Here is a 16,387-nt window from a genome sequence, read left to right as displayed (position 1 = left end):
CTTTCAGCCAGGAACAGAGAAGGCCTGGCTGGCTTGCTGCCATGGTTTAACCCCCACCGGCACCTAAGCACTACATTGCCGCTTGCTCACTCCCCCAGGCTGGGATGAGAGAATTGGAAGAGTAAAAGCGAGAAAACTTGTGGGTTGAGATAAAGACAGTTTAATAAGTAAAAGCAGAAGCCACACATGCAAGCAAAGAAAAACGAGGAATTCATTCACTACTTCCTGTGGGCAGGCAGGTGCTCAGCCATCCCCATGAAAGCAGGGCTCCATCATGCCTAATGGTGACTTGGGAAGACAACGCCATCACTCCGAACATCCCCCCTTCCATCTTCTTCCCCCAGCTTTATATGCTGAGCACCAAGTAACCATTATGTGCCTATGTCAGACTAAGGCACAGACACTACTCGTGCACATTCAAACCCAAGAATGAAAAACGCAACACAAGCTACTACTGAGGCAATTGCTTGGGCCAGAACACAGCTACCTGAAGAATCAGAAACTGAACCCAAGATTCCTTTACCAAAGATCTTTCTATGCAGTGACAAGTATGCGTACTCCTAAAATTGCCTGCCTAGCATATTTAAATAGATTATGAAAAGTAAAGGAGCATGTAGAATACAGCAGCTGGAAACAAAAGACACTGCTCATATTGCTCTTGTGATCATACTGTGTTTTGTATGCACAGCTGCCCCAGCAGTTTCCCCATCAGACGTGCTGCTGCGTTTGTGCTGAAAGGCAACAAAATGCAAAAGATTTAAATGAACATGCTTCAGAGGCTTTTAAAGAAAATGCTGCCTGGACAGAGTGGTACTGTGTTTGACTACCTGAACCAGAGTTAATCTGGCTCCCCCAGCTGTAATAATAATATTATTATATGCTGCAAATAGGAGCCTAAAAATCTTAAATTGAATCTGTCTGCTTACTATGAAAGTAGCTGTGTTGACTGTACAGTAGAAAATTTTAATATTTTCAGCAGGTAAGTAATACATCTTGTCTAGACACTGGAGAAATTTTCAGACACAAAATTATTTTGAATGCTAAAACAAATAATGCAGACTTCACCTCCCATCCCTACCAGATTGTGGAATGTCATTTGCTTTAAATTTGCAGCCAGACATCACATAGCCAGAGAAATTGCCTGTAAGAAAAATAGGCTGACACTTATCACTGCATTCCAGTGGGACCAGGGGGTGATGTCAGCTCTCTCTGTTTCTCCCAGACAATTGAGCTTCCCACAAATCAATAAAAACAAGGTTTATTGGTATGTTTGCTTTATCACACTTGAGCCACTTTCATTGTCCTAGTGACAAAGTCTTCACAAACTGAATCATTAAACACAGTAATTGTGTTTCAAATACATTTTAGAGAGGAGGAAGGGAAGAGAGGGCGTAAAAGATTATTTGCTACAGTATTTATGGCTGTAGAATTTAGATTTGTAACAGTTTGCCGTATCTATATTTTATTTTTCAATATGAAAAAAGGAGCAGGGGGAGGGGGCAGAGGAGGGACTCCAGTAAGCGCAACGAACAGCTACAGCCAAATTCAGACCAGCTAAGCTTTAGTATTTCGCTGAGGGAACATTATATAAGGAATTTCTCAACAGCTCCTCACACAAAATGTCAAACTTATTTTAAAATTATTTTTTAAAAATAGACGGGTTTAGAAAAAAACCTGCACCCTGGAGTCGGGATCTAAGGACTGATGCCATCCTGGTGGTTAAAATAATTCCTTCCTCGGTGTTGCTTAGACCCTTACGCAAGCCTGTAAACTCATTTTGCCCCAACACTCTTTAAATCTTTGTCGCTCTTTGCATACGTGGTTGCAATTTACATGCCACCCACATTTAAAGAGGTATTGACATTTTCAAGTTGGCTATTTTAGCCCCTAGATTTAAAATGGTATAAATCACACTTTATTTCTTCACTTAGGAGCTCAGGCCTGCATTTGTCACACACCCACCTCTCTCACTGCAGCCCAAGAGGCGATAAAAGCCATCAATTTGCATATTTATCAGCCCTTCAGCTCAGTGGTAGATTATTTAACCCTCATAGGGATGGGGCCGGCTGCCCCAGACGATGGAGATTTCGGCCTCCCTGTTCTCACCGTTGCTATGCGAACCTCACTCGTGGCTGTTCAGCGGATGGCATAGCAAAACACAGGCACATCTCACAAATCTATCCAGCATTATTCAGCAAAATCGTGTGTGACTGGCGTTCTGGGTGCTGAAGAGGCCCTTGACGAAGCGGGCATGTCAATGGCATTGTTGTGTGCTGAATGGCGGTGACCTGTGCCGGGCAGGGTCAGGTCAGCGGCAGGCCAGGGCGAGGGAGCTCATAAAAGTTCCACATGCTCCACGCCTGACTTGGGAGTAAATTGGGGATTGCTCTAGACAATGGCATTTGCTCTTTTGTCCCAGACAGCAGCCCTCGGGAGTGGGGAGGGGAAGGAGGGAACAGGAGAGGCTCTGCTGTTGGAGAAGCCAGGCCGAACCGCGTCCGCACGGGTTTGTCCAAAGAGACACTGCACAGGTTTGCACCGCGACGCTCTCCTTTCCCTTTTATTAGGTACCCTGTGTGAATCGGGGAACACCTCTCCCTCCTCTCGTTTTATCTTGTTGCGTTTTTCTTACTCAATTAGCCTGAAACGGAACACGATCATGCTTCTAGCCGTAGTTTCCTTCCAGCACACTGGTATCAGACCTTTCCACACATTACACAAATTGTATTTTATCATTGAAAATTAAATCTAGAATGCAATGATGTCCAAGTACAGAATACTATAAGGATGCACAAGTGCTTCTTCCACTGCCTTGTCTCTTAAGATGAATGGAGGAGTGTCAGTCAGGAGCCGCTGCCCTCCCAGCCGTCCCGAGCCATGCAGGGCCCTTCACCACCTCACGCTGATGCTGTGGTGGAGCTGCTGGCAAGGCGGCGTGCTAGGGAAACACGGCAAACCACGCTCCGCGCCCGGCACGCGTACCGCAGCGGAGATCTCCAGGCAGAGTGTTTGCAGGCTCTGTCCTATCCTGTCTAGCAGCAGAACTACAGCTATGTCCCGATGGGACACACAAGCCTGTCTGGCAGGGATTAACTCAAGGTTCCCTTTCACCGTATGTATCACAGCTCCAGGAACTATGGGTGTAACTTCTGTTCTTTGTATAACAAAGAAATGAAATTTGAGTCACTTGTGCCCATCCCAAATCACAGCAGCAGATTGCATCTCAGCTAAGCGTTTTGTTAAATATCCTACACAAGGTAATGCACACCTGACGAAGGCTTAGCTGTACTCTGCCACTCTCAACTGCTTTTTTGCAGCCACTGCAAACAGGGGACACATTTGGCACCACCACAGCTGCAGTTTCTGCAATGGTCACCATCAGCCCCTGCCCGCCACAGGCTGGACTGAAGGAACCATTTCATGGTATCCCTCCAGAGAATCCTTCAGTTTTGTTTTTCCTGAAAGAGCATTGCTTCTGCTCTCATTTGATTCAACCTGATTCCTCCCTTTTGCATTTTTTTTATTCAGCCACTGAACTGTTATGCACAATTGTTTACTGTCATTCCCTTGCACATGAACATAGGATGTTGGAGAGCTGTTTGCCTTGATGCATAAGTAGGAAGAAAAAACTGCCGCTTTTCAATTACACCATTTCTCCTTATGAAAGTATTGTCTCACACAGAAGCAGTCTTGTATGCGCTCTGCCAGAGATCTGTTTATTTAAAGACACTAAATGCTTAGGGATCCTCTTTGATCCTGCCAATTAAGTGTGGACAGGACCGATAGACTTGCTTGGTGACCCTCCTCCTTTTCCCTTTCTGAGGGAGTTGTTGAGGCGGCAAAAAGCTCCCGGTGTGTGCAAAGGAGATATTCTTCGGGGGCTCCCTGGCACTATTTCAAGAATGAGGCGTAAGGGAGAGTGTCCACCAGCCCACCCGGCTTTCATCCAAAGCTGCTGGTGCAGCCGGCCACTGCAGACCCACCACTGTTTCTGCAGCTGGAGGAACAGGGACAGAGTGGTTCTGTTGTTACTCTGCTATTCAGAACAAAATGCCACCCGTAAGCACTAACTACCATAAAAGCCTTCTTGAAACTTGGAGGGGCAGGATATAGCACATGCATATATTGTTCATGTGTGTGAAAAAAACCCCAAGCCCTACATCTGGGTCATTTCCTTTCATCATAGCAAGTAAAACAGCAAGCAAACAATCCAGACGCATGGGCTCATTGACAGTTAAACCTCACATTTTAAAATTATTGTGGTGCAAATTAATTCAGTTGGCTGCATCGCACACAATTTATCTTGGAGCAGGTCTGCTCCAAAACAAGAGTCTGGGTTTGGTAAGTCTGTCAGTGACGGCTCTATTTCCCAGTATATATTTACACTCACATCAAACTTGGTGAGTGGGTTTGCTGTCGAACTCGCAAAGCACAAACCTGACAGTTTGGTTTGAAGTTCCCTTCTCCACACTAGGGTCATACAAGAACACTGAATAGATGCATTTGCTATAGGTTATAGCAAGCTTGACAGTAGTGAATGAATGACTGCTCCTAAAAAGTACATCTTGTTCTGACATTATCGCTTCATTGCATTCTAAAAGTGTCTAAACCAGAGACATCCTTCCCCGTCTTTCCCCACCCCTGCTGCAGTTCAGTATCTCTTCTGGTTCAACAGTCTGTATTTTCAGGCTGATTTGGAGGGGTTATGGATTTACAGCACTGGGACATGATGCACAGTGGTAACATTTAAAGCATAACAACCATACATTTTTCCAGAGAAGCACTTAGCTTATTGATGAAAGAAAAAGCATTTTACCCTCTTGTGTGTCTAACTAGTCAATATCCCTATTGAAATGAATAAAATTCCCATAATCTGTTCCACTGGAGCCTATTTCTATTATAACTGAAACCAGGAAATGTTGCCACAGACTTCCATCGGAGCAGCATTTGCCTCATGAAGAACAATTTGTTAAACATTGCATAATTTACTAACTCCTGACTTAAACAAAACTCATAGATGTGCGCACCAAGAAAGCCACACTGTTTGCAGTTAGGGAGAGCCTGGCAACAATAGGGAGAGCAACGGCAACAATAAAACGCTGTAAAACATAGCTACAAAAAATTGTGAATTGACTTTATATGCCTATTTGTGCTTAAAATCAGGGCAGACACTTGAGAACTTTGCTGAATCAGTGCCTTGATTATTGGTACCGGTAATGAATGCAGACGTTTGGGAAGATATGTTTCATTGCTGCCATCATATTTTATTTTTGGAAATGATAAAGAAAGATATCAAGAAGATATAAAACAAGTAATTAAATTCCTGTTTTGTGTAATGCAGAGCAAATGTTTGCTTCGAGTTTTATGGGCACCTTGCAAATCAAAATCATAAAGGCAGATGAGATTTTGTTTAAAAAAGGCACTCTGATGGCTCAGCAGAAAAGCATGAAAGACTTCAGTTTTGGAAGAAAAAAACCCAACAAAACAACCCTGACATGAACCACAAATGCATTTCATTAGGAGACACGGAAGATTAGAAACTAATTACAATTAAAGAGAATGTGTTGAGGAGGATAGAGGTTTTCAGGTGCCTTCAGTAACAGCAAACATCCTCTCATGTCTCAAGTTCGTGTGGAAGTCAAGAATGCAGACTTCCCTCAGATAAGGTATTCGATTTGTGTTTGCTCAGGAAAGTGCTCTGATAGCTTAGCTAAAAGGGATTTGTATTTAATTTGAATAAAACTTGGATTAGATAATAGCCAAGAGAATACCGGTGCTGGAGTGTAATCAGCATTAGACTACGGAAACAAGTTTGTGAACAAGTTACTCGGGAATATTTGCTGAAGCATGTTCTTTCTATCATGAACCTTGCAGAAAGTGAAATTTAAAATGCCAAACATCTGTTTTGGACACAGTAAAAAAAAGAAATAAAACCCAACAGTTTCCAGATTCCATAGTTTTCTTCCTTCTTTCTTTCTTTGTCTTTTATTTTTATTAACACTTTCTTACCGCTCTAAAAACTGCCTTGATCTTGACCCAGTCAGAAGCCAATGGAATACAAAATAGTTGTTATTGTTTTCAATAGTATTTTCATGTTTAGGGGAGGGAGGAAGGAGGGAGAAATACTTGGATACTGAAAGGCCAGCCTTTCAAGGTTTCATAATTTTATCTTCCTCTCTAGGCTGAACTCTCTGTTTGTAACTCGCACACTCAGGACTTTTGCAGAAAAAGGGAGGGCAGCCTGTGGTGGAGGTGCATTGTTTTCCAGGCATGTGGCAATCCAGCCTGAGAACTGGGTCCATAGAAGATTCTGGAAGCATAAACCAAGAGCTTACAATTCCCCATCAGGCACTGCAGGCATTCTTTTTTATTCCTGGATTTAAATGTTGCCATTTTTTATAGAAATTATTTCATTCAGGTAGCTCTCCTCCTATTCTCCATAGTTAATATTTTATAAAATAAGGGACTTACTGCAAAAATTGTTTGAGATAGACATTTTTTTGCTGCACTATTTTGGGCTATATCCACATTAGTTTTTCACCTCTCCATTGAAATTCCCAAAGCAGAGACCTAGGTTGGTATTGATGTAATGTCCATATTTACCATACAGTTAGGTGCACAAGAAAGATGGAGAGGGAGGTGCTGATCTCTTCTCCCTGGTATCCAGTGACAGGATGCGTAGGAACGGTTCAAAGCTGTGACAGGGGTGGTTTAGACTGAACATTAGGGAGCTGAGAGGGCAGTCAACCACTGGCTTCCTAGAGAGGTGGTCAATGCCCCAAGCCTGTCAGTGTTTGAGAGACATTTGGACAGTACCCTGAATCACAGAATGGTTAGAGTTGGAAGGGACCTTAACGATCATCTAGTTCCACCCCCCTTGCCATGGGCAGGGACACCTTCCACTAGACCATCAGCCAATTCCTTATCCACCAAGTGGTCCATCTGTCAAATCCACGTCTCTCCAATTTAGAGACAAGATGTCATGCGAGACAGCATCAAATGCCTTGCACAAGTCCAGGTAGATGATGTCTGTTGCTCTTCCCTTATCCACCAATGCTGTAACACTGTCATAGAAAGCTGTCGAATTTGTCAAGTATGATTTGCCCTTGGTGAAGCCATATTGGCTGTCACCAATCACCTCCTTATTCTCCATGTGCCTTAGCAGAGTTTCCAGGAGGATCTCCTGGATCTCCATGATCTTGTCGGGCACAGAGGTGAGACTGAGCGGTCTATAGTTCCCTGGGTCTTCCTTTTTGCCCTTTTTAAAAGTAGGGCTTATGTTTCCCCTTTTCCAGTCAGTGGGAACTTCACTGGACTGCCACGACTTCTCAAATATGATGCATAGTGCCTTGGCCACTTCATCCACCAGTTCCCTCAGGACCTGTGGATGAATCTTGTCAGATCCTGTGGACTTGTGCACCTTCAGGTTCCTCAGATGGTTTCAAACCTGGTCTTCTCCTCCACTGGGCAGTTCTTCATTCTCCCAGTCCCTGCCTTTGCCTTCTGCAACTTGGGCGGTGTGGCTAGAGCCTTTGCCGGTGAAGACAGAGGCAAAGAAGCTGTTGAGTACCTCAGCCTTGTCCATGTCCCAGGTGACCAGGTCTCCCCTTTCCTTACGAAGAGGATCCACATTTTCCCTAGTCTTCCTTTTGTCACTGACATACCTATAGAAGCTTTTCTTGTTGCCCTTGATGGCCCTCGCCAGATTTAACTCTGCCTGGGCTTTAGCTTTCCTAACCTGATCCCTGGCTGCTCGGACAATTTCTCCGTATTCCTCCCAAGCTACCTGTCCTTACTCCCACCCTCTGTAGGCTTCCTTTTTGAGATTGTCCAGGAGCTTCTTTTCCTCCATGCAGGCCTCCTGGTGTTTTTGCCCGACTTCCTCTTCATTGGGATGCATTGCTCCTGAGCTTGGCAGAGGTAGTCCTTGAATGTTAACCAGCTTTCCTGGGCCCCTCTTCCTTCTAGGGCTTTATCCCACAGTACTCTGCCAAGCAGATCCCTGAAGAGGCCACAGTCTGCCCTCCTGAAGTCCATGGTAGTGAGCTTGCTGGATGCCCTCCTCGCCACCCTAAGGATTATGAACTCCACCATCTCATGGTCACTGCAGCCAAGGCTGCCCTAACAGGCTTTAACTTTTGGTCAGCCCTGAGCTGGTCAGATAGTTGGACTAGATGATCCTTGTAGGTCCCTTCCAACTGAAATAGTCTATTTTATTCTAAAGATACCATGATCATCAAAGTCTTCCTTTTCGCCGATAAGTGTGGTGGAGTCCTTTCAACAGATCACACCTTTGTCTCTGCCTCTTAATTCGGTACTATAGATGACAAAGAGAAAAGGTGAGTTCTATGAGAAGAGTTTTCATTGGAGCAGCTTATGCAATTAAAAACAAGCAAACAAAACCAGATAAGCTCTGGTGTGCATAAGCCCTTCCAATAGCAGAAAAAGGAGATGCAAGTTAAAGTAACACAAATCCTCTACTGTCTCACCTGAAAGAAGAGGCAGACGATTGCTGCTTTTTGCTAACTGCAAAAGCTCCATCTTACCCATATTTACAGCAACTAACAGCAAACATACTAATATACTTTCTGCTGTTTCATTATCAGGCAGGGTTTAAATGATGAACTAGCTTAAGTAAGGCAAAGCACAGAGCGTGTATTTATAGCTTATGCACCATTCTTTACCTTGCTGCATGAACTGCATTGACATCATTGTATTACAAACATTCTCTGCTGCAGATTTCCTCTAATATATCACACCACAATCAAGTAACAAAACCAATGCATTAAGCATTCCTCTACTAGCACAAGAAATACCCTGTTCCCCCCGCGGAGTGCGTAGATAAGAGTCTCCACCATGACTTTTAGCATACGGTCAATGGACAGAATTTGGGAGAGTTCCAAAGAAATTTGTACTTCCCTGGCTTTTGTCATTTGTAACACTGTAGTACTATGCCCTGGGGGTAAATAATCAGCCCCATTTTCCTAATGAGGAAATTCATCCGTGATCACATGGTAAGTCAGTGGCAATGCAAGGAATGAAATTCAGGTCACGGGCAGGAATTACCCACTCATTTCTCTGCAGCTTAATTGCACTCCAGAAACTACATTTATTTGGTATGATAATGCACCATCACCAGTTGTGACAAGACAGCGTAAGAACAGCAACCAAAAAGAGGCAGAAATATGTCAAAGAAATATGGTAAGCAATAGTAACTAATAGGAACCATAATAAGGCTAGGGAATTATGCAGTAGCCAAGAATATGTCTGGAAAAAAGTATTATGGCAAAATATTACTGATCAAAGCCTGTAGGCTCTAATCCTGCAAGTGCTTTCTTTTATGTAGAATCATCTTAGTCACACCAAATTCAGTTTAGTCCCACATTATAAGTTTATATATAGTCTTTCAAAACTCTTTCTAAACTAGTCTAACTAGACTAGTTACAAATGTGAAGGTACCTGAGGGGTAAGTGGTGTTGAGTCGAGACAAGAACTGATCTTGTGTAAGACCAGCCATTCCTTTTTCCTATTTGTACTTTTTTTTTTTTTTTCTCCCACTTGTCATTGATACTAAAACTTGGCAAGGTAAAAGGTGATGGGCATTCATCTTTCTCTGATCTTTTTCTTTGTGCTTGTATTTCCCTTATCAAAAAAATTTTAATATGCGAATGCTTAACTTGTAAAGCTTTTCTGTAATATAAGATCATCAAATGCATCATTTATTTAAATGAAATGGTCCCACCTTCCCTTTATGCACATAATGAGTTTAAGCTTTCTGTATCAAGCAAAAGAAATCAAAGAGAATAGGATAATTCATGTTGGAAGGCAACTAAGTCATATAGTCCAACCAGCCACACAAATCAAGGTCCATTTTGAGGTCACAGAATCACAGAATGGTTAGGGTTGGAAGGGACCTCTGGAGATCATCTAGTCCAACCCCCAAGGTCAGACAGCTTTGCTCAGGGTTTCATCCAGCCTGGTCTGGCACACCCATTTGGCTCCGTGGGATTATAAAAGACTTTATCTACCAAGTAGCTCCTTTTCCTCTGCATCTACAGCAAATAATAGAAAAAACTTTATATTCTAGTTAATTGTGGGGGGGCAAACTCTAAGATCCGCACATACAGATCTCGCTGATTTCAGTGAAAGCCCCATCCAAACTTCCTCTTCACACACGAGCTGTTAGCAACAGGAAAGCCCCAAAAGCAAGCAGCTTTTCCTCCCTCATATTCTCATGTTGCATTAAACAGTAGAGGAGATTGAAACTCTAAAAACAGCAGGCATTTGTATTTAAGTGTGTAACTGTCCTACCCGCACATTTCTCAACTGGTTGCTGTTTGGATCCTAATTGGATCCAGTATTTTCTGTACATATGATCAAGTTTAATGCAATCTAAGTACTAACCATGTCTAATTAGGTTGTCCTATTACAGAAGAACCAAGGAAATTACAAAAACTTACAGAACCTATATATTAAAGCACAGAAGCATTGTGTTCACGTAAGCCACCTGTCTGAGCCTTGAATGATACAGAGAACAATAGTTCTACATAGCAACCCTTCTTCCTGCTCCCTCCCTTCCAATACACACCAAAAATATACTTAGTAGTCCCTCTTCCATGCACTTCTGGTTATTCCTTTTCCTCCCCCTGTAATTTCCACACACTGCATAATCTTCCTTTAAGATGTTTCCTTACAGAGTTTCAAGCACTGCAGTGTAGAAGGCAGCATTAATATTCAAGGTAGTGTAGACAAATAAGGGACATTCTTTTCCAGCCAGATTAAGACATCAGAAGGAGACATAGCCCAACAAGAAATTAGAGATAAAAGAACTCAACTTGCTAGACTACTGATCAAATGTTTTATATATGTGTCATCAAGCCTAGTTTATTTAATACTCACTCCAATATTTTTCAATAACTTACTTAGGCATCAGTAATCTAGTATAAATTTAGTTCACTTTCTGACGTAGCTCAAATGATGATACAGCCATTTGTATGAAAGGAAAACACCCACCCAGCTACCTCCTTTAAAAAGCTTGCACCTGTAAGTGCCCTTGATCAAGGCCTATTTTATTCTTATTGCCCTTGATCAAGGCATACTTTCAATATCAGAGATACTCTGACCACTTTAAATGCATTTTGCTGCTTTCACAGAATCCAGTTACCAAGCAAAATGTAATTCAGTAATCTGAGCTGGAAGTTTGTCTGTGAGTCACGTTTCTGGAGTTATAATTTTTGTATCCTAATGGGGAAACACCCCTCTCCAGCCCAAAAAAAGAACGCAGCAACCCACATTTTTTGTGTCTAGCTACAAGTAGGCCATGCTTCTAAGCTTCCCACCACATACTGGCTCCGGTGGCGGGAATGATCTTTCAGGCTGCAGGTATAGCTACATTTAGCTCATCACCCCACTGTACTCAGAGTCTCAGTTTATTAATATAGCTATTCTTCTCTTTCCTGCTGCCCTTATTGATTTCCCCTTACTGTGAAATACTGAGGTTATTTTCAGACCTGTCTTACACCAAAAGGCTTGACTTTTCCCACTTGCACTTTGCCATGAATGGCTTGCGAGTATGAGGTATGAATTAAAAAACAACCCAAAAAGACGTACTGGACTAAAAAACATAGAGAAAAGCAAAGCTCTCGTTATACAACATTTTTTCTAAAGAAAAAAGTTGGATGCATGTTAAGTGTATTCTCTAGCTGCTCTTCTCACTTGTGACATTGCACTGTAAAAGGAATTTAGCATCACTGCATTCAGTTCTGCATAAAAGGAGTCTTTTTTTTTTTTTTTTTTTTTTGAGGACCGATGGCATGTGCTCACAACTGCACGGAACGGAGTGGACAAAAAGATGTATCAAATAGGCCTTGCCATCAAAAGTAGGTACAAACAGAAGAATCCTTATTTACTGGGCCAAAGCTTCTGAAAAAAAAGATAGGCATTTACAGAATTTCTGCAGGCCCAGCTCACACAAGTTAGAGAGCAGAGTGATACGTAAGCACTCAGGTTCTCACACAGGCCTTCCAGTACCAATCTTTCATTGCTTCAGCCTCCTATTGTACTAAAGGTGCGCAACAAGCCACAGATAGTGGACTTTCTTCCCTTTTTACTGGTTTAATATAAAGAAATTTGAACGACAGTCTATTCCTCAAAGGAGATGTTTGAACATGGAGCAGAGGTTGCTTGGGAAATAGAGACAAGTGCTTATGTGCTGGTGACTGGGATAGAAAAACAAGAAACAAGTGTTGGAGAGATTTATGGATGAGAAAGTTAGAAGGTGTTTTTGCTGCAGTTATCAAACAAAAAAATGCTAAGTTGTCTCCTCCTAAGTAAAATAGCCCACACAGCTGCAGTCAGAGTTGTCTAAGGAGTACTGTAATTACAATTGATACTAAATTCACTGTTTCACACAGTACGTTCAATGTCCCACCCAATATGCACTTCCATAGAGAACAGCTGCTCTTCCATCCCACTACAAAATTCCACCATCAAACAGTCATGTTTTATCACTCTTAACTCATTCTTGTCCTCCTCCCTCCCTTACATAGACACTCACAGGATTTACTTGCAGTCTTGGACTGGAAGGTGAGCAGGTGTTACTACTTTTCCAATGTTTTTTTCATACAGGCCTTCCTTTTTAGGATTACAGAAGAAATTGTTCTTTAAGAGGTCTCTGGAAGATGCTTTTATTTCCAGAACCTTTTGGTTTTCTGTGGCAAGAAGACACTGCTAGACTTGAGTCCCAAAGAGAAATTCAGGACAATGTAAGGCCAAGTTCAGGCAAAGCGTAAACAGTGCACGTCTCAGGATGGAAAGATGCCAATAGCAGTCTGGTGGGTGATAGCAACAGAGAGCCAGTTGGTGGCTGGAGTGCAAGCATGACCTCAGTGGAAAGTGGACGTGGCAACAGTTTGTTAACACTCCTGGGTTTGCATCTGCAAGAGGCTACCTCACAGGACCTTGTCCAGAAAAGGGCATCAACTGGAAAAGTGCAAAAATGCTGGTAATGTCAAGCGAAATGGCTCATGCGTAGTCATTTATACAAGCGTCTAAGCACTTGCCTGGATTCTGACCCAAGACCAGTTTGAGGGCTTCCTACATAGCTAGTAAAATATATACAGCCATGTACTTGACTCTGAATGAGAAGACAGCTGCGCTGCAGAAGGCTAGTGAACTGGCCACTGAATGTTCACGCTTGCACGGTAGGAAACTTTGGATACTTTAAATGGAAAATCATGGCAGGGAAATGCAGAAATCAGGGTGCCAAATGTCAACAATTCAGCAAATTTCAGGTAGTATAATATTAAGTTTGTTACAAGTTGTACCCACAACTAGAACAGCTTGATGGAGAATAAGGTATTAGTTTGTTGCAGGAAAGAGAGGGGATGAGAGGCAAATCACAGGAAAAAACAGGCGCCAGATGCTTGCACCTGGAGGTTCAGCTCACGGTAACCCTGGCCAACTGCAAACCTGTTTCTGAACAGAATTAAATCCTAATCAGTCAAAAATAAATACAAAAGTCACAAAGCCCTAGTTCACATACCAAAACCAAAACTTTCTGGGCTTCTACTTGGAATCCATTAAATTCCAAGCTTCCCTGAAGCGTTAAATACTACCAAATATAATCAGATTTAACTGCTGTCCTTGTGCTGGTGTTAGAGGTCACTTTCAAAATCCCTCTTTCTTGGGAAAGAACACTTGTCAGGTTTTTAGGACCAATGTGCAGTTGGAAAACTGCTATCAAAGCTGTAGAATCTCATCATTCTTGAAGGAACAGGCATATTCTAGGGGACATACTCTTGGTAATATAGATCACTCCCACAGGAGGCCTCTAAGGTGAAATACCATTGCTAGTTTTATTGCCTGTTTTAAGCCTGAATTTCACAGAACTCTCTCTGGTCTGTTGTATCACACCTGCTGGTATATTTTCATTCTTAATCATGGGGAGACTTGCAGCACATTAACGTTCTGGAGGAAAAGTATTTCATCTTTCAGTACCACATCAGCAATAAGACTTGTGACTTACATAATTTCTCTGTCAAAAAGCAATAAAAAGCAGTGGTATGGATTTTAAAAGGTGGAATAAATGCAATAGAGCCACTGTTGTTACCATCACAAGACATTTGTAGCAATAAACGGCACTTGAATGGGGAATGCTAATTGACGAACTGCAATTAAATAAAGTTGTTCCATTCCCTGGAATGCTCACTCTATTGCACAGATTTGTCATCCACCTGCATTAAAACTGTCCTCAAAAGCATATTCACAGCTCATAGCATGCTGCAGTCCCAACCAAGAGAGCGGTTTAGCCACAGAGATGAGGATAACAGCTCTGATCTATTCTCCAAGACACTCGGTGATTCCACAGCAGAATCCTCGCCCCGTGGGCTGCGTGCACAGAGCGCCTTACAGGGCGCAAAGCCTGTGTGGTGAGATGGGCGCAGGCTTAGCGCGGCTGCCCCGAGCAATGACTTCATCCCAGAGCTCTGCCGCAGCAAGTGAATGTTACTGCAGCAGTCTTAAAGCCCATTAAACTGCTGAGACGATTCGGCATTTTTATTAAATGTAGCATTTATTTTTCCTTTTTTTTTTTCTTCTTCATTTTCAGAGTTACCAGTTATTTTTTTCTCTTCAGTTGTCTTTTTTATGTCTGCAATTCTTTACTGTGGTTAAAGAAAACGACTGGAAGCTTGGACCCTCGGATTCTCCCTGCTGTGCCTCTGTCTGTCTATTTATAGCCTTTCTCTCACTAAATTGCAGAAGTGTTGAGAGTTTTGTAACTATATTTTGGAGACAGAATCCTGATGTGTTTACTGCCAGACAAAACTCGAGTGAGTTACTGAGATTTTTCCCTCATCTGGAGTATACATGAAAATAAATAAAGCCTAAAATCATTTTTATTAAGTTCTAAGGCGCCTTTGCTTCATTCTAGTAAGTAGCAAACTTTCAGAGGAAAACACTTGCCATTTTCCTGCTCTGTAACAACAGTCACTAACTCCATGCCTACCAGTTCAGGGAATGTAATCCACAGGGTTTGCAACTGTGGGTGGCAACTACATGGCACATTCCATAGTGCTAAATGAGGAGAAGGCTTACAATATAGGAGAAGCTGAGGACACTGGGCAGTTAAAACTGTAATTCTGTATTATCCGCACCACACCTCCAACTCTAAGTGCTATATCCATAATCAGAGAGTTTATTTTTCTTAGCTCCTCTTTGATATTATTCAAATCCAAATAAATATGAAGTTCTACAATAACAGGGAGGACAAATTGTGCTTTCCGAGAAAGGGAATTGGTACTCCTGCTTGAACAGATGTTAAGAATGTTTCTGAGCGTGCTAGACTCATTTACGAGTCTTTTTCACACATTTGAATCTTGGGGATATCAGCAGTTTGTTCAATATTTTCAGCCTCCTTCCTAAATGCCACACTGGGAAAATGAGAAAAGGGAAAAAAAAAAAAAAAGGAAAAAAAAAGGGGAAAAAAAAAACCACACGCAGAGCTAATCTTCCATCACTGTGACAAACAGCATAAGCAAGAATCACAGCAAAACGGCCAAGGCAAGGAAGACACAGCCAGACGGTTGGTAAGATACAATCAGGCTGGAAAAATAGCGCAAGATGACTTTAACATACAAGCCGAAACTAGTCACCTTCTGGACTGTAATCCTGGGGTGAGTTTGCAAACCTAAGGTTCTCTCTTCCTCAGGAGAATTGAACTGACACTAGCTCAGCGTTAGTGAGACTGTCTCTGTGGTCTCCGCAGACACGACGTAAAAAGCAGGTGAAGCAAGCGGCACATTGCAGGTCTGATTCTCCTTTCTCCCAGTGTATTTCAGTCACCTTTAGAGATGCTCTAATGTTTCCTGGACTGGAGATACAGGGGGAACAGAAAGCACCCTTTTACATTAAGTTCATACGGTGCACAGAAGCATGGAGCTCGGCTGTGTTTGGTACACTGGGCGATAGAAAAAAAAAAAAAAAAAAACCCTTGTGACTGCACCAGTTTTGAATCAAAAGAATGATCGGTCCTAACAGATGATGAAACTCAGCCACTTTAGTCTCTCCAAAGCACACTGATAGACACATCTCTTGGAATGGGCTAGCTAAGCAATAAAAAGATTTTCCTCTTAAAAACACCAAAAGGGAAGAAGAGAGGTCTCTATGGAGGCCATCGTTTTGCAAGACTTTGTTTCTTCCTGTTCTGCTTTTCTTCTGTCCTTTATTGATGCAAGTAGTCAGACTTGTAAAAGGTTTAATATTAACACTTATTATGGAATTCCTCATCAGAATACTATAGATCCCAAAAGACCAGCTGCATTTTGTTATTTCAATTTGTATTTTCAATTGAGCAGACCACAAACCATTAGCACTATCAGAACCATGA

The sequence above is a fragment of the Charadrius vociferus genome, unplaced genomic scaffold, assembly GCF_000708025.1.
Source record: "Charadrius vociferus isolate BGI_N301 unplaced genomic scaffold, ASM70802v2 scaffold259, whole genome shotgun sequence".
NCBI classification, from domain to species: Eukaryota; Metazoa; Chordata; class Aves; order Charadriiformes; family Charadriidae; genus Charadrius; species Charadrius vociferus.
This window is presented reverse-complemented; position numbering follows the sequence as displayed.